Genomic DNA, 19,001 nt, shown 5'->3' on the forward strand with positions numbered 1-19,001 from the left:
TTTATCTAAATATTTTGATTGCACTTATATTGTATTGCTTATATTGTATTGCATTTTTTTAATGTTTCTTTTTCCACCCAAGTAGTCTGTCTTCTAAAACCTCTGTGGCCCTCCCAATTATCCCTCCTTCTCAGTGTGATGCCATCCCCTCCACAGCCCTCCCAGGAGACAGTGGGCTAGGTTAGTCATAACTCCGTAGGGGTTTTCAGGCTTTGAAGAAGGAGGTGATTTCTCATGTAAAGGCAAACCATAGGATGTATGGTTTCATACATCCCTGGAGCACTAACCACCCTAGAGTTCTGGTCCCAGAAGAACAGATGTATTTCTCCAGTCCTAGCACCAAAATTACTCTCTTGGTAACCTTTAATGCTTTTGAAGGGATAAAACTCCACAATAGAGGGAAAGACAAAAAATATGCCAATACAACCACAAAAAGTTTCAACACTAAGTATGAAATTTGCTTTCCTTATTTCTTTTCATCTTGTGAAATACTCTGCAAACACTAATAATTGACCCTTATTCTCTCTCTAAAAATAGAATCCTTTTTTTATAAGAGAGAAAAATACTGAAACAGGGAGAATGCTTTGATGTAATTTAGTCAAGCCAGATCATTTGCACCTCAGCATACCGAACTGCGTTTGCACATCAGAACACAGAATCATAAATCAAATGGCCAGCAAGGCACTGAGAAGTGATGTAGTCCAACCCACTACATTCAGGCAACAAGAGGACACTCAAATCACCATAGACAGAAGTTTTTAACGACTTTTACAGAAAGAGATCTCTACCTTCTCATATTTAATAATGCTGATATTTTAAAAAATAAAAAATAAAACACCCTTTATATCGAACCTAAATGTCTTAAGGTGCCATGGTACAAGGGTATAAGGGTTTTGTTTTATTTCATAACATATGGCTAATGTTTAATGATATATTTGATGACTATGGTGAAGAAAGTAAAATCGCATATGTATAATTTATGTAATTCACAATTTATATAGCTTCATATTTCCAAATATTTAATACTGCCTCTTAAAAATAACAGATCATTGGTTAAGGTGATATAAACAAACAGCATGAACTAAGCTTCCCACACAACATGCTGTTACATAAAACCTGGAGGAAGTAATTCTAAAGGCAACTTTGTATCTTAGAAATAGTGATATTTCTAAGCAAAATCTGAATTAATTTAAATAAAAGACTGAACTGAGTAGTGACTAAAGAATAATTTTCTCTCCATCATGTAAAGCTTGGACAATTTTTCCTTTTAAAGGGGTTATGTAAGTGAATTATAGTTTCTAAAAGGAGTATTGTGTTTTCACAAAGATGTTTTCTAGAGACATGAAAATTTTAGTAGGCAATTACTTAAATACTTTTTCTTAACTTTAAATCTCTTTGAGTTTATATTGCCTGATATTTACAGTTCAAAGCTCCCAGATTTGCACATTCCAGAATTAGTACTATTTTTCTAAAATCACCAATAGTTTTCTTGTTACAACAATGGAAATAATGTACTTTTTTATTAAAATTCCCTGTCCATGCTCGTGCCATCATTTCCAAGGCTACTCTAGTCAAAGGATGCAGAGAAGTGACAAAACTGGTAACAGATAGAGGCCATGGCTTTCCAGGAAAAGTTCACACAAGACTTCAGAGGACTTCAAAATTCCTAGGGGTCATTTCATTTGTCATTGAAAAGAAGAATCAGAGGAATTCTTAGGTCACAGAACACATAGGTTGTTCAAAAGCCTTCTCTAGATTCTGTTATGGTCTAGAATCTTATGTGCAATCTTCACCTGGGTATATGCACCCCCCAAAAGGGGCTGTGGATAAAATTCAGGGGATCAGCGAATGTAGATTAAAAGAAGTACCATTTTTATTTTTCACTGGTCTTTAACTGAAATTCAGGATTTCCTGAAATTATGAGTGCAGGCAACAAACCACAGTAGTATTAAAGTCCTTATGACTTTGCCACCAACAGCAATCATAGATATTTTCTTAACACACTTCGGTTGTTGCAAATATCCCAAAATATATGCCTTATTCATGCTCATCTCTACATTAAAGTATGGAAGTTATTATTATTGGACCCACAGCCTTTAAATCTTTTGATGACTGTATTTCAATATAATTGATTTCTTTTGTAATTCTATGTGTCTTATTTTATGCATTTACAATTTATTCTATATTCAACTTCCAGCATGACAACCAGTGGAGCTTTGTTGAGCTGCTCCCCAGTGAAACTGGTGAAAATTATTTTAAAAAAGCAATCTTCTGAAGACTCTGGAAACAGTCCTCAGTGCAAAGAGAAAATAGACAAATAGCAATTTAATAAAATGTATGAAAATTCAGTAAGAAGGGCAAGAGTATGGTATTTGAACCAAGACGGGTTCCTTCTCTCCCTTCTCTCAGCTCGGCAAGGTAAAGACTCTACTCCAGACTGCGGTGGCCAAGAACATGGGGCTCTCACTCCCCCCAGGCTCCAGGCAGAGGCCTTTCTTCCCAGAAGGAGCAGAGCTTCAGTGTTTCTCCTCCTACCTCTAGCTGGCTGTTCCTGAGGTCACCCCCAGGTGAATGAGTCCTAGTGAGAAGCAAGGGCTCCCTTTTTTGTCCAAACCCTACTCGTGGAATGAGGATCTGCATCAAGCATGGTACACTGAAAATAGTGTCAGCCCAATAGCCCTTTCTCAACTCAGGAGGTGATGGTTCCACACAAGCAAAAGCAAGCCCAGAGAACCTAGGGATGCTGAACCCCCTTCACTGAGTCTCAGCTCCCAGAGCAGGGATGTCACAGAGAAAGCTTGCGATTGTCCCAACCCAAGCTCTAGAACCCTAGTTCAGAGATTTTGTTTGTGGGGAGCAGCAGGCTGTTAGAAACAGCTCCTAATTCCTTCCCAAAGGAACAAACTTAACTTGCGGCAGAATATGGAGAAGTTTCCTAAGACTCTCAAGAAGAATGGAGGGTGAAAAGCAGCAGGAGGAGATGTGTGGATCTAACAAAGATACAACCTAGATTGTAAACTGGCTAATTTGCAGTACAAAAAGAACCAGGATCAGGAAATATCAAACACTGACCTCAGGAACTATGAAGGAGTCACAGCTTTTTTTAAAGATTTTATTTATTGGGGGGCGGAGCAAGATGGCAGCGGAGTAGGAGACCTGGATTTCATCTCCTCTCAGGAATTCAGCTGGATAGGGATCAAACCATTCTGAACACCTACAAACCCAACAGGATATCGAAGAAAGGAATAGCAACAACTCTCTGAACAGAAAAGCGACCACTTTCTGGAAGGTAGGACGTGCGGAGAAGGGAATCCGAGGCGATATTCGGGAGGATAGACGGCGGGGGAGGGGCCTCCGTCGGCCGCTTCTGGCAAGTGATAGAGCCGCGGAGCACAAAATCGGAACTTTTAAAAGTCTGCTCCACCGAGGGACGTCACTCTGGTGGCTAAGCGGGGGGTGGAACCCTCCGGGACAGTGTGGTCTCAGGACCCTCGGGGTCACAGAAAGACCGGGGGTGCCTGAGTGCAGCAGAGCTCCAAGGTAACGGAGCAGGGAAGCCGGCTGCAGAGGCGGAGCCCAGGCGCGGGCTCTCAGCTCGGGGTGGCCATAAACCGGGATCCGCGGCACAGTCGGGCCCCTGCTCCTCCAGCAGGGACCCAACAAGCGGCAGATCCGGGGAGACTCACCTTCTTCCCCTGGGAGGAGAGGTGCGGGAGCGCACTGCAGGGATCTGCTGGGTTTGGAGACTCCACCCGGGGTCGGGTGCCAGAGATAGAAACGCACGGTCACAGGCCAGGTGAGCACGGAGTGTGGACGGAGATGGGGGGGCGGGAGTGACCGACTGCTTTTCTCTGGGGGCTCACTGAGGAGCGGGGCCCCGAGTTCTCGGCTCCTCCGAGGCGGAGATTGGGAGGCCGCCATTTTCACTCTCCGCCTCCAAAGCTGCACGGAAAGCTTGCAGGGAACAAAAGCTCCAGAGAGCAAACCCAGCAGATTACTTAGCCAGGAGGGGGCAAGGGCGGGGCAATTCCGCCTCCGGCAGAGACATTTGGAAACCACGGCAACAGGCCCCTCCCCAGAAGACCAGCGAGAACAGCCAGCCAAGACCAAGTTTACCATCAATGAGAACGGCAGAACTCCAGCGCTAGGGGACTACTGCACATAGAATTCACGGCTTTTTTACCATGATTCTTTAGTCTTTTAAAGTTATTTTTTTTTAACTGTCTTTTTGTCTTATTATTTCTTTTTGAATTTTTCTTTTTCCCTTTTTCAACCAACATCTTATCAATCCCTTTTTTTAAAAAAAAAAAAATTTTTATTTTTCATTTTTAGAGTCATATTCTATCCCTTCATAGTAGTTACCCATATTTTTGGCTTATATATATAAGTTGTTCTCTCTTTAAAATTTTGAGATAGTTTCTTCTAACAGATTAAAATATACCCTAAATCTCTAGTATATGGTGTTTTCTATTCCCCTGCCTGATCACATCCTCTCCCTTTTTTTTTCTTTTTTTTTTCTTTTTTTAAATCCTCTTCTTTCTTTTTTCAAACAACTTCTCATCAATTCCTTTAATAAAATTTTTTATAATTTCCATCTTTACAGTCATATTCCATCCCTTCATCATATCAACCCTTATTTTTGTACATATATAAGTTTTTCATTCTTTAAAATTTTGGGAGGCACTTTCTTCTAAAAGACCAAAATACACCCCAAATCTAGTGTGTGGCACTGATCTATATACCAGCCTGATCATATTTGATCACATTATGTTTTGTTGTTGTTGTTGTTGTTGTTGTTTTGTTTTGTTTGTTTTTGTTTTTATCTTTATCTTTTTCTTTTTCTTCTTTTTCTTTTTTCTCTCTTTCCCTTTCTTTTCCCACTGCTTCAGGTCTTTTCTGATTTGTTTAGAGTATATTTTCTGGGGACGTTGTTACTCTGCTAGCATTTTGTTCTCTCATTAATCTATTCTCCTCTGCACAAAATGACAAGATGGAAAAAATCACCTCAACAAAAAGAACAAGAGGTAGTACCGACTGCCAGGGACCTACTCAATACGGACATTAGTACGATGTCAGATCTAGCGTTCAGAATCATCACTTTAAAGATACTAGCTGGGCTTGAAAAAAATATGGAAGTTATTAGAGAAACCCTTTCTGGAGAAGTAAAAGAACTAAAATCCAACCAAGTAGAAATCAAAAAGGCTATTAATGAGGTGCAATCAAAAATGGGGGTGCTAACTGCTAAAATAAATGAGGCAGAAGAGAGAATCAGTAATATAGAAGATGAAAAGATGGAAAATAAAGAAGCTGAGAAAAAGAGACATAAACAACTACTGGATCACAAGTGCAGAATTTGAGAGATAAGTGATACCATAAGACAAAACAACATTAGAATAATTGGGATCCCAGAAGAAGAAGAAAGAGAGAGAGGGGCAGAAGGTATAATGGAGCAAATTATAGCAGAGAACTTCCCTAATTTGGGGAAGGAAACAGGCATGAAAATCCAGGAAGCACAGAGAAACCCTCTCAAAATCAATAAAAATAGGTCAACACCCTGACATCTAATAGTAAAACTTACGAGTCTCATAGACAAAGAGAAAATCCTGAAAGCAGCTCGGGAGAAGAGATATGTAACCTACAATGGCAGAAACATTAGATTGGCAACAGACCTATCCACAGAGACCTCACAGGCCAGAAAGGACTGGCAGGGTATCTTCAGAGCACTAAATGAGAAAAATATGCAGCCAAGAATACTATATCCAGCTAGGCTGTCATTGAAAATTGAAGGAGAGATAAAAAGGTTCCAGGACAAACAAAAACTAAAGGAATTTGCAAACACAAAACCAGCCCTACAAGAAATCTTGAAAGGGGTCCTCTAAGCAAAGAGAGAGCCTAAAAGCAACATAGACCAGAAAGGAACACAGACAATATACAGTAACAGTCACCTTACAGGCAATACAATGGCACTAAATTCCTGTCTTTCAATAGTTACCCTGAATGTAAATGGGCTAAATGCCCCAATCAAAAGACACAGGCTATCAGACTGGATTAAAAAACAAGACCCATTGATATGCTGTCTGTAAGAGACTCATCTTAGAACCAAAGACACCCCCAGATTGAAAGTGAGGGGGTGGAAAACCATTTACCATGCTAATGGACACCAAAAGAAAGCTGGGGTGGCAATTCTTATATCAGACAAATTAGATTTTAAACCAAAGACTGTAATAAGAGATGAGGAAGGACATTATATCCTACTTAAAGGATCTATCCAACAAGAAGATCTAACAATTGTAAATATCTATGCCCCTAACATGGGAGCAGCCAATTATATAAGGCAATTAATAACAAAAGCAAAGAAACACATCGACAACAATACAATAACAGTAGGGGACTTTAACACCCCCCTCACTGAAATGGACAGATCGTCTAAGCAAAAGATCAACAAGGAAATAAAGACTTTAAATGACACACTGGACCAAATGGACTTCACAGACATATTCAGAACATTCCACCCCAAAGCAACGGAATACACATTCTTCTCTAGTGGCCATGGAACATTCTCCAGAATAGATCACATCCTAGGTCATAAATCAGGTCTCAACCGGTACCAAAAGATTGGGATCATTCCCTGCCTATTTTCAGACCACAATGCTTTGAAACTAGAACTCAATCACAAGAGGAAAGTCGGAAAGAACTCAAATACATGGAGGCTAAAGAGCATCCTACTGAAGAATGAATGGGTCAACCAGGAAATTAAAGAAGAATTAAAAAAATACATGGAAACCAATGAAAATGAAAAGACAACTATTCAAAATCTTTGGGATGCAGCAAAGGCAGTCCTAAGAGGAAAGTATATAGCAATACAAGCCTTTCTCAAGAAACAAGAAAGGTCTCAAGTACACAACCTAACCCTACACCTAAAGGAGCTGGAGAAAGAACAGCAAATAAAGCCTAAACCCAGCAGGAGAAGAGAAATAATAAAGATCAGAGCAGAAATCAATGAAATAGACACTAAAAGAACAGTAGAACAGATCAACGAAACTAGGAGCTGGTTCTTTGAAAGAATTAACAAGATTGATAAACCCCTGGCCAGACTTATCAAAAAGAAAAGAGAAAGGACCCAAATCAACAAAATCATGAATGAAAGAGGAGAGATTACAACCAACACCAAAGAAATACAAACAATTATAAGAACATATTATGAGCAACATTATGCCAGCAAATTAGATAACCTGGAAGAAATAGAGGCATTCCTAGAGATGTATCAACTACCAAAACTGAACCAGGATGAAATAGAAAGCCTGAACAGACCTATAACCACTAAGGAAATTGAAGCAGTCATCAAAAATCTCCCAAAAAACAAAAGCCCAGGGCCAGATGGCTTCCCAGGGGAATTCTACCAAACATTTCAAGAAGAATTAATACCTATTCTTCTGAAACTGTTCCAAAAAATAGAAATGGAAGGAAAACTTCCAAACTCATTTATGAGGCCAGCATTACCTTGATCCCAAAACCAGACAAAGACCCCATCAAAAAGGAGAATTACAGACCAATATCCCTGATGAACATGGATGCAAAAATTCTCACCAAAATACTAGCTAATAGGATCCAACAGTACATTAAAAGGATTATTCACCATGACCAAGTGGGATTTATCCCTGGGCTCCAAGGTTGGTTCAACATCTGCAAATCAATCAATGTGATACAATACATTAACAAAAGAAAGAACAAGAATCATATGATCCTCTCAATAGATGCAGAAAAAGCTTTTGACAAAGTACAGCATCCTTTCTTGATCAAAACTCTTCTGAGTATAGGGATCGAGGGTACATACCTCAATATCATAAAAGCCATCTATGAAAAACCTACAGCAAATATCATTCTCAATGGGGAAAAACTGAGAGCTTTCCCCCTAAGGTCAGGAACACGGCAGGGATGTCCACTATCACCACTGCTATTCAACATAGTATTGGACGTCCTAGCCACAGCAATCAGACAACAAAAAGAAATCAAAGGCATCCAAATTGGCAAAGAAGAAGTCAAACTCTCACTCTTTGCAGATGATATGATACTTTATGTGGAAAACCCGAAAGACTCCACCCCAAAACTGCTAGAACTCATACAGGAATTCAGTAAAGTGGCAGGATATAAAATCAATGCACAGAAGTCAGTGGCACTCCTATACACCAACAACAAGACAGAAGAAAGAGAAATTAAGGAGTCGATCCCATTTACAATTGCACTCAAAACCATAAGATACCTAGGAATAAATCTAACCAAAGAGACAAAGGATCTGTACTCAGAAAACTATAAAATACTCATGAAAGAAATTGAGGAAGACACAAAGAAATGGAAAAACGTTCCATGCTCATGGATTGGAAGAACAAATATTGTGAAGATGTCAATGCTACCTAGAGCAATCTACACATTCAATGCAATCCCCATCAATATACCATCCACTTTTTTCAAAGAAATGGAACAAATCATCCTAAAATTTGTATGGAACCAGAAAAGACCCCAAGTAGCCAGAGGAATTGAAAAAGAAAAGCAAAGCCGGCGGCATCACATTTCCGGACTTCCAGCTCTATTACAAAGCTGTCATCATCAAGACAGCATGGTACTGGCACAAAAACAGTTCCATTGATCTATGGAACAGAATAGAGAGCCCAGAAATGGACCCTCAACTCTATGGTCAACTCATCTTTGACAAAGCAGGAAAGAATGTCCAATGGAACAAAGACAGTCTCTTCAACAAATGGTGTTGGGAAAATTGGATAGCCACATGCAGAAGAATGAAACTGGACCATTTCCTTACACCACACACCACTCCAAATGGTTGAAAGACCTCAATGTGAGACAGGAGTCCATCCAAATCCTAAAGGAGAACACAGGCAGCAACCTCTTTGACTTCAGCCGAAGCAACTTCTTCCTAGAAACATCGCCAAAGGCAAGGGAAGCAAGGGCAAAAATGAACTATTGGGACTTCATCAAGATAAAAAGCTTTTGCAAAGCAAAGGAAACAGTCAACAAAACCAAAAGACAACCGACAGAATGGGAGAAGATATTTGCAAATGACATATCAGATAAAGGGCTAGTATCCAAAATCTATAAAGAACTCATCAAACTCAACACCCAAAGAACAAAGAATCCAATCAAGAAATGGGCAGAAGACATGAACAGACATTTTTCCAAAGAAGACATCCAAATGGCCAACAGACACATGAAAAAGTGCTCAATATCGCTCGGCATCAGGGAAATCCAAATCAAAACCTCAATGAGATACCACCTCACACCAGTCAGAATGGCTAAAATTAACAAGTTAGGAAACGACAGATGTTGGCGGCGATGCGGAGAAAGGGGAACCCTCCTACACTGTTGGTGGGAATGCAAGCTGGTGCAGCCACTCTGGAAAACTGTATGGAGGTTCCTCAAAAAGTTGAAAATAGAGCTACCCTATGACCCAGCAATTGCACTACTGGGTATTTACCCCAAAGATACAAAAGTAGGGATCCGAAAGGGTACATGCACCCTGATGTTTATAGCAGCAATGTCCACAATAGCCAAACTGTGGAAAGAGCCAAGATGTCCATCGACAGATGAATGGATAAAGAAGATGTGGTATATATATACAATGGAATATTATGCAGCCATCAAAAGGAATGAGATCTTGCCATTTGCAACGACGTGGATGGAACTGGAGGGTATTATGTTGAGTGAAATAAGTCAAACAGAGAAAGACATGTATCATATGATCTCACTGATATGAGGAATTCTTAATCGCAGGAAACAAACTGAGTGTTGTTGGAGTGGAGGGGGGGGAGGGATGGGGTGACTGGGTGATAGACACTGGGGAGGGTATGTGCTCTGGTAAGCGCTGTGAATTGTGCAAGACTGTTGAATCTCAGATCTGTACCTCTGAAACAAATAATGCAATATATGTTAAGAAAAAAAAAAAAGAAGAAGAAGAAAGTAGCGGGAGGGGAAGAATGAAGCGGGGGAAATCGGAGGGGTAGACGAACCATGAGAGACAATGGACTCTGAAAAACAAACAGGGTTCTAGAGGGGAGGGGGGTGGGAGGATGGGTTAGCCTGGTGGTGGGTATTGAGGAGGGCACATTCTGCATGGAGCACTGGGTGGTATGCACAAACAATGAATCATGGAACACTTTATCTAAAACTAATGATGTATGGGGATTAACATAAGAATTAAAAAAAAAAAGATTTTATTTATTCATTTGACACAGAGAGAGAGCACACAAGCAGTGGGAGGGGCAGGCAGAGGGAGAAACAGGCTCCCTGCTGAGCTAGGAGCCCAATGCGGGGCTCAGTCCCAGGACCCTGGAATCATGACCTGAGCCGAAGGCAGATGCTTAATCCACTGAGCCACCCAGGCACCGTGAAGGAGCCACTATTTGATTGGGATAGTTTTTTAGGAATTTATGCCCCAGAGCATTGCAGAAAAGTATAAAGCCATCAGTCACCAATTAGTGAAATTTAACAGCTAAGTGTGGTTAGGGAGTAAACACGAGCCGTACCAAGACCACTGACATCTCAGAATGACTCTTGGCCTACCCAAAGCTGCACCCTCATGCAGTGCAATGTCCAAGATTTAACACTGTGGGTGAGGCAGGGAGAGGGAGGAAAATATACCTCATTAAAATAATTCAGGCAACCACTAAAAAATTAGCAAATAACAAGAGTTGGGGGTGCTGAGAGGGGGCTGTACCTAGATTTGCTGTAATATATAAAAAATATCCAGGTTCCAAAAAAAATTATGAGTCACAGAAAGCATTACACCAGGAAAAAAGCAGGCACAGAACTTGCCAGTGAGAGTGACCAGATGTCAGATTTAAAATTTAAAAGATTTCAGAGAAGCCATTATAAATATATTCACAGAACTAAAGGAAAGAATGACTAAAGAAATAAAGGAAGGTATGATGGCAATGCTGCATTAAACAGAGAATACCTATAAGGAGATGGAAATTAGGAAAAAGAGCCAAATGGAAATTCTAGAATCAAAAAACGTAATAATTGAAATTTAAAATTCACAGCAGTAGATTTGAACTGGCAGAGGAAATAATTAGTGAACTTGAAGATGGACTGTTAACAGATTATGTAAGATGAAGAACAGAGAAAAAAAAGAATAAAGAAAAATGGAGCCTCAAATAAATGTGGGCACCATTAAACATACTCACAGATGGAAGTACCAGAAGGATAGGAGAAGGAGAGAAGAAAAAATATTGAAAGAAATAATGGCTGAACACTTCCCAAATCTATTGAAAAACAGTAACGTAATACGCAGTACATCCAGGAAGCTAAATGCACTCTAAGCAGGAAAGCCCACAGAGAGAGAGAGACCCACAAACACATCACAGTAAAAATACTGAAAGTCAAAGACAGGAGAAAATCTTGAAATCAGCAAGAGGAAAATTCATTTTGAGGAGTTCGGGCACCAGATTGCCAAAGGGGCCACAGACTCAGCAACTTGAAGAACCTCAGGTATAGTCATCTAGAATAAATTAACGGGCCATAGGAGATAATGAGGGGGGGGGAAATCCAAAACAAAAGTAGGGTGGGTTGGTGGCAGGGAATGCTGGGTTAAACAAAATTAAGTAGATTTTGTTACCATAGGATTTGTCCTGAGTTTTAAAATGTCAGTTGTAACTCTCAAGATAAGAGTAAAAATCATATTACTTCTCAAATTGCTTTGACCATGAAAAGCTTTTTTGGAGTACCTCTCAAGGCTCCAGGTTTGAAAAGCACTTTGAGAAACACTGACCTGAAGCTAATAAAACTGAGAGGTATCAATAACTGCTAGAGTCAATTGGCATCTTTGTTTCCTATATGTCTATATCAGGCACTACTTTCTCTTGAAGGGATACTTAATAGGCCACTATCCATACTTTCAAGGACATCCTAGGTCAAAGGCTGTCTAAGGTTACTGATAATACTGCTTGCAAAGGCCCTCAAATCGAAGTCACCCTGAGGGTCACTATGCCCTAGCCTGCTTTTTTTTTTATTTGGGGGATCACATTCTGTTAAAAATCTTTAGACTCTACATTAATGAGTGCAGAAAAGGACAACCACTGCTAACGGGCTTCTCTGCATGGAAAATTCCTTCCCATTCCTGTTTCTAGTCTTAGGTGCTGGTTTATAATAACAACCTATCAAAATGTTGCATGCAGCTTCAAAAAATGTAGCCATCATCTGAGAGCTATACTTAACATCAAATGCCAAGGCAGATTTATCAGCAGCTGAGGCCTGGAGCATAGCCAGTTGGCGCACTGAAGCTTTGCTCACTGAAACTCACCATCAGAGGATGTACATTAGAGGAAGATGGACTCAAGCCAGATATAAAGAAGCTGTGGCTCAGCAACTTGAATTAGGATGACAGCAAACAAGGAGGACTGGAGGAGGGGCATAAAAGTACACAGAGACAACTTCAAGAAACATAATATTGCCATTGCCCATCAGAAAATAACAGTAGCAGCAGATAGACCAAGCTTAGCGTGCCTACAGAGGTGAAGAGGCTATTTTTTTTTTTTTTTTTTTGCAGAAATGCTTGTAACATCTAAGAGAAAATGGTGATTCATAAAAAGGAACTAAACATCACCTAAAATGCAGAGACAAAGAGATGAAAACTCATTATGGAAATGACCTTAGTTCAACCAAGTGTATCATCAAATACAAATACTCTGCATAGAAAACATGGTTTCTACATATTCCAAATGGCCACTGACCTTCTCTCCTCTAATCCTAACAGTTGTGCAAACTTGGAAGCCTCTGAAATAAATCCCATCCTGCCAGAAATACTTAAAATGATTTCTGTTTTCCTGATCCAAATAATTGTATTTCACTTTTCCTAATCAGAGAGCCTAATGACAATCAACTGAAAGGGTTTTACTTTCCTAGAAAGTTGTGCATAAATTAGTGAGCATTCAATACTGGCTTTTTCATAGATTAATAAAAGGAAAGAGTAGAAATCTCTCCTAGTTATGGTGGCCTTCCTAGGAGCAGGCCTCTTTCTGAGTAGAAAAATAGTGCATGCATAAGACAAAGCCAACCAATGACTACCAACAATGGCAACGACAAATAGATCTCAAGGAGCCAGAACAAGTTTGGATAAGGAAAGGGGTTGCAAGCAGGAAGAAAAGCATCAAAGATAAAGAGTATCTTGAGCCAAAAGAGGACCAAGGGGCAATCAGAAGCCCAAGGATTATACCAAGAATGTGTAAAAACCGAAAGAGCTCACTTATCAAGTTGACATATTTTTTAAATAATATCTTATTTTGGCAAATTCAGAAATACAACCACTCATACACAGTGCTGATGGAAGTATAAATTGCTACACTGATTCATAAGAGAAATTTGGTGATATGCTTTAAAGGTTTAAAAATGTTCAGGTTTTTTGATCATGCATTTCCACTTCAGAAATTTTTTCTATCAAAATCCCAATTTTGTTTAAAGGAAAAGTGTGTTAGTGCCTTAAGGATGCCTGAAAGAACAGTCTACAAAATATCAATAGTGATTCTATCTGGGTGTTGAGGCAGCAGGTAAAATTTTATTTTCTGTTTTTCTCTTCTCTGTTTTCTTTGGAATTTTCTCTGATAGATACTAATCCTGTAATATAGAAAATAAAATACCCTTATCTGACAATTAAAAGGGCATTGGAGTAAAAACACATGCAAGCATCAAGAAGACTTGATCACAGTTTTAAGTCTTTTCTAAATTATTTTATGGGTCCAGGGAGGCCAGAGTTAACTTCAGATGTATTTCCTGAGACCCTACAGTTACGAACTAATAAAAGGAGACTCTTATTCAAAGTGAAGAAGGCTGACAATGAGGAGCAACAACTTCTACTGGAAAAAAAAATTCAAAAGCCAACAATCCTCATCCTTACATAGATAGAGCCTCCATCTCTGTCTCCTACCAAGAAATATAGGAAACCTGAGAGTAGCAAGAAACTGTGTGATACAGACTAGAAACAGAATAGAACAAGTATTGTCCTTGCTTTCCTGTTCTTCCACGCCTTCGAAAGCACTCTATTATGCCTTTTGAGCAAAGCAAGGGAAGTTGTTTTATGGGATCAAGAAAAAGGGAAATTTCAAAAACAGAAATTCTTCTGTTTGAGAATTTATTCTGCTCAATTTCGTTAATCCAATGAAATTTCTTCTAATAGTTTGTGAGACCCAAGAAGATAGAAGCCAAGTCTGAGTTGTCTTTGTATCTTCGGTGCTTAGTACGGCATGTAGCTCAAGGAAAGTTTGATGAATGAATCAATCAATCAATGGATGGATGAACGAATGAATGAGTGAATAACAATTTGAATCCTTTCAATAAGACTCTACAACCATCCCATTTTTTTACAGGAGAAAGTCAGTAACTTGTCAAACCAAATGTCTTTGGAATAACATATAAATACACAAAATACATTCATAGAAATTTCCACCAATCCATTTGTACAGGTACTTGTGTTAAATTCAGCACCTACCCTCATTCATCAGGCTCATAATGCATCCATCATAAAGATGCCAGTTGCCACACTTCTCAAGGTAGTCCAGGGCCTGTGCTTTATGACTGAATCATTTAAAAGAAACATTTAGGTAGTTGACCCCAGTGAATTTAACAAGAGCTTGACACGCATCAGCGGTATCGCTGCCGCCTCATACACGGATGAAATCGGTGCTGACTGGGTGACAGCCTTTATTGCAGGACAGTGAGGGGCCTGAGGGCCTTTATTGTGAATGAGAATGACAGCACTTCAGAAAGGCCTGATACAAATTCTTTGGCAGGTTATATAGCCACATACAAAAGTACTCTTGCTTTTTCTGTCTGTTACTGTCACACATCATTTTTTTTAAATGTCAAACTTGTAGTACACTGCATAAAAAAAAGCTAAAGAAAATTCTAGTCCTGATTACATGCGAAATAACAAATTAAAAATTATTTGAATCCCAAATCTAGACCATGATAAAAAAAAAAAAGAAGAAGAAGAAAGAAAGAAAGAAAAAAGAAAAACCAACAGTGACTTCTGTTGTTCTCATGCTTGTGGCTTAAAAAAAATGACTGGATTCTTTTATTAGCAAATATGTTCTTTTAAATTTAATCATTTCAATTATTTAGCAAGAAAACACTTGGACAATACCAATGGAATTATAGTGCTAAGCTCCACTGTTTCCAAGAAAATTCATTCAAGGTCAAATTCATTCTGGACGGAGTGAGTTTAGTTATCTCCTTTCTAGACTCCTGCCTTCACTTTCTGCAAAAGGCCATTCCCTTGTTCATTCTCAGTCTATCCCTCCCCTGAGCCAATTGCTCTTACTGTTAGTCTTCAGAATTCCATGAACCCTATTATCTATCTACCTGGACCTCTGTTTAGTGCCTCCTACTAGACTTTCTTGACACTGTGTTCTGACCACTTACCTGTTACCTGCTTAACAACAGTAAAAACTCGGACTTACCAAGCTTAACTATAGCCCGGTCACTGTACTTAAAACTTTACATTAGTTATCTCTAATCCTCACCATAGCCCACCAAGGCAGGTAATAGCATCACAGTTTCACTGGTGAAGAAAATGAAGCTGGGAGGACTGAGCAGTTTGTCCTAGGAGAGGATATACGGGGAAAGCACGTGGCCTTGGAGTTAAGCAAATCTGAGGAGTCCTATCATTAGCTAGGTATATCATCCTAAGCAATTTTACCTGACCTCTCTAAGCTTCAGTTTCTCAATAATAAAAATAGGAATAATAAAATATAATGGGGAATTTGGGGGAAAGGGAATATGTACCCTATGGAGATGAACTTTCTGTGGCCATGCCACATAATGACTTTTCTTTCCTGATTAAGAGGAAAGAAAATATTAGCAAACTTCTATTCCCGGGATTGATTGCCTAAGACCACTGCATTCTTTCTTTTTTTAAAAAATAAAGATTTATTTATTTATTTATTTGCGAGAGAGAGCATGCAGGCTCATGCGCACACACTTGAGCGGGCAGGAGGGGCAGAGGCAGAGAGAGAGAGAGAGATTCTAGAGCAGACTCCCACTGAGTGTGGAGCCCAACTTGGGACTCAATCCCAGGATCATGAGATCATGACCTGAGCCGAAACCAAGAGTCAGATGCTTAAATGACTGAGCGACCCAGGTGCCCCAGCACTGCATTGTTTCATGTAAGATTCCTACATGTTTCCCTCAGGGAGAATGAATATGTACATCCCACGTCCTGTTTTAGTCATACTTCATCCTATAACATATCAGTTGCCCCAATCTATTTAAGCAAATGATTCTCCTTTTTTTTAAGGTATTACATTCTATCCTTGTTTGAGCTGAGCAAAAGAGCAGTAGGATTAAAACCTAGAGAGTCTCAAAATTTCTTCCTCAGCCACGCCCTCTGCCTTATGGATGCTGGAAAAGTTATAAGTTGCTGGAGAAGGATGATCCAAAAATTTTCCACAGTAGTCCAGCAGTAAATTTTTGCACTGCGCTCTGATTTTCCACTGCAAACACTAGCATTTAACACAAGCTTGACACAAGATCCTCAGACAATTGAAATCGTTCACTTTCTAGCGGGGAGCTGAAAGCTTTGAGAACGACATTAAAAATAGGGAATAAAAGGTCACATGAAAACTTCTGACTATTTTCTGCCTGTTACTGTCCTCATATTTACTTCCCTTTGTATTAAAAGAACCAGAGTCTGGCCGAGAGAAGGGGGACACCTATAATTTCTGAGATCCTAAAACAAAGGGCAGACAAAAATAATAAAAACCTGCTCTTGAGATATATTCAAAAATAAGACAAGTAAGCTTTTTTTTAAAAGATTTTTTTTAATTTATTTATTTGAAAGAGAGAGACAGAGAGAGAGAGCACAAGTGGGAGAAGCAGACTCCCCACTGAGTGGGGAGCCAGATGTGAGGCTCAATCCCAGGACCTTGGGATCATGATCTGAGCCAAAGGCAGACACTTAACCAACTGAGCCACCCAGGCACCCCAAGAAATAAGTACGCTTTCATAAAAGTAGAATCAAAGGTCCACATGAAGTTTTTATTTATCCAGAGGCAGTGGAGTATATTGTCTCTGGCCCAGGAACTGACAATACCATTTTGGGTTTTCAAGCTCATTGGCAGGCTGAACTACTATCAGTGAGCTAGTCTCACCTCTCCATTCTTTTCTTTCTCATGGGCATTCACCCTCCCCAGGTTTCTTGGCATCAAGACCAACTAGATATGAGCACTCGCAGATTTGTACAGAGCTATCTTTGTATCAGAATATATACATATATAACACATAATAAAATACATAAAACTTTATAAATATGTATAAGTATGTATACGTGTGTGTATTTATATAAACAGCTGTGTTATATAGACTTTGAGCTTTATAAAATATGGAATCGTAAGACAGACATGACTGCCGTTGGAAATATTGATAGGATATAAATTTGTACCTGATGCAAATTGCAAATCATTTACCATATGAATGGACTTGCTCTGGTTTGCTTCTTTCTCCTTTTCCCACTTCTAAGCTTCGCGCAGTGGCAGCATCGTAGCCAATGAGGTTTATCCGAGGCACGATTATTGCTAATTAAAAATTTTTCCTTTTCCCACTTCTGTCTGTCTTCTTTTCTCTAAAAGTATAAAACTTGATGTAATTTCTGGTGTTTGAAAAGTAATATACTCTGAGCTTCTCACCACCACAGTGATTTGTAAGGAGCTTGTATTACTGAAAGTGTTTCTAACAATTTCTACCCCTATAAAGAACATATAGATTTTTTTTTAATCTTTGGTAATAATGTCTACTTCATGAGATTACTGTAAAAATTACGTGACATATTTATAAAGTACTTAGTATTCAATAAATAATCATTATTTACCTAATACTCCACTTACTTAGTAAGTAGGTACCGAAATACAAACTCAGGCTCTGCCATTTCCGTCACTTGGGCAAATTCATTTTCTTTTTGGTACTCAGTCTCCTTACCTATACAAAAAGGAGATAATATAGTATCTACCTCACAGGTTTGTTAGGTCTCTGGAGCCGATTTTATAAAGGCATTAATGCCAAGCATGAGGGCTCTACCTTCAAGATCCAATCATCTCCCGATGGCCCCAACCTCCTAATACCTCACATTGGGCTTTAGGATTTCAACATCTAAATTTGGGGGGGACACATTTAGACCATAATATATACCCTAAATACTGTATAGAACATATTTATACTATAAAAGTATTTGTTGTTTATCTGAAATTTAAATTTAATGAGGTATCCTGTATTGTTATTTGCTAAATCTGACCACTCTACACTTTTCTATATCCAGTTCTAACATGCTAAATTAGAGCAGGATGTACCCTTACTTCAGAATCTCATTACTATGAATTCTCTTTCTCTTTGGCCTTATTCACTGGCAGGGGGAGCACACGGCCAGATAAGAAAGGCAAAGGTAAAGCATAGAATTTCCTGTTGCATTCCCAACCTTACAGGAGCAAATTTCTCTGTATAACTGAGATTGTCCTGAATTCTCCTCATTTTGTTATGATTTGTTCCAAACCTTTCTTAATACATAAATACCTCACAACAAATAATGCTACCAAATTTCATAATTTTAATGTCACTATTTTCTATTTTATATTTTCTTCATGCCAATGACTTTTTCCTTTTAAGGTCCATATGATTTCAAAAAAGTCTCTGAGATCTTAATAATAGGGCCAAATTGCCACTTGCCTTATGCTTTCACACGTACGTTTGAAAACGCTTCTATCTTCCTGAAAAAAGATGTTAGTTGAAAGACGGTTTATATACAGTGTTCTTCTGGGCGCCTGGGTGGCTCAGTCGTTAAGCGTCTGCCTTCGGCTCAGGTCATGATCCCAGGGTCCTGGGATCGAGTCCCACATCGGGCTCCCTGCTCGGCAGGAAGCCTGCTTCTCACTCTCCCACTCCCCCTGCTTGTGTTCCTGCTCTCACTCTCTCTCTCTGTCAAATAAATAAATAAAATCTTTATATACAGTGTT

The 19,001-nt window shown here is 39.3% G+C and overlaps 1 pseudogene; it reads left to right on the forward strand.

Annotated features, from left to right (window-relative positions):
- The first annotated feature begins 17,516 nt into the window (after window positions 1–17,516).
- On the forward strand, window positions 17,517–17,666 carry LOC118012796 (annotated as a pseudogene).
- The last annotated feature ends 1,335 nt before the right edge of the window (window positions 17,667–19,001 follow it).

This window comes from Mirounga leonina, unplaced genomic scaffold, assembly GCF_011800145.1.
Source record: "Mirounga leonina isolate KUSES-001 unplaced genomic scaffold, KU_Mleo_1.0 Mir_151, whole genome shotgun sequence".
Taxonomy (NCBI): Eukaryota; Metazoa; Chordata; class Mammalia; order Carnivora; family Phocidae; genus Mirounga; species Mirounga leonina.